The sequence below is a fragment of the Saccostrea cucullata genome, unplaced genomic scaffold (genome assembly GCF_032062105.1).
Source record: "Saccostrea cucullata isolate Sc308-1 unplaced genomic scaffold, CSIRO_AGI_Scuc_v1 ctg1356, whole genome shotgun sequence".
Classification (NCBI taxonomy): Eukaryota; Metazoa; Mollusca; class Bivalvia; order Ostreida; family Ostreidae; genus Saccostrea; species Saccostrea cuccullata.
The window spans coordinates 99,799-100,151 of NW_026920947.1; positions in this window are offsets into that span (position 1 = coordinate 99,799).

A 353-nucleotide genomic window follows, 5' to 3' on the forward strand; every position below is an offset into this window, starting at 1 on the left:
AGATAACTCTACAGGTCACGTGACATCCGCATAAGTACCTAGTGGCGGATTTAGGAGAGGTCCTTTTGTCATCAAATAGGGGAGGTTAAAAAAGTTAAACCATAGAATATTTTAGTTAAATTAAATATATTTTTACTAAAATATGAAATTATTCATGGTTAAAAAAGGTATATTGCTCTACGTTAGTCGTTTATTTTTTGTTTGGAAGCCTTCAAGGGGGGACATGAACTCTATAAATGATCATTGGCGCTCCCCATGAAATTCTTTAAACGTCAAATGATATGTATATAAGATTTACCCCTCTATAGTATAGGTTTAATGTGTAACCAAAAACTATATAGAAGATGAATATC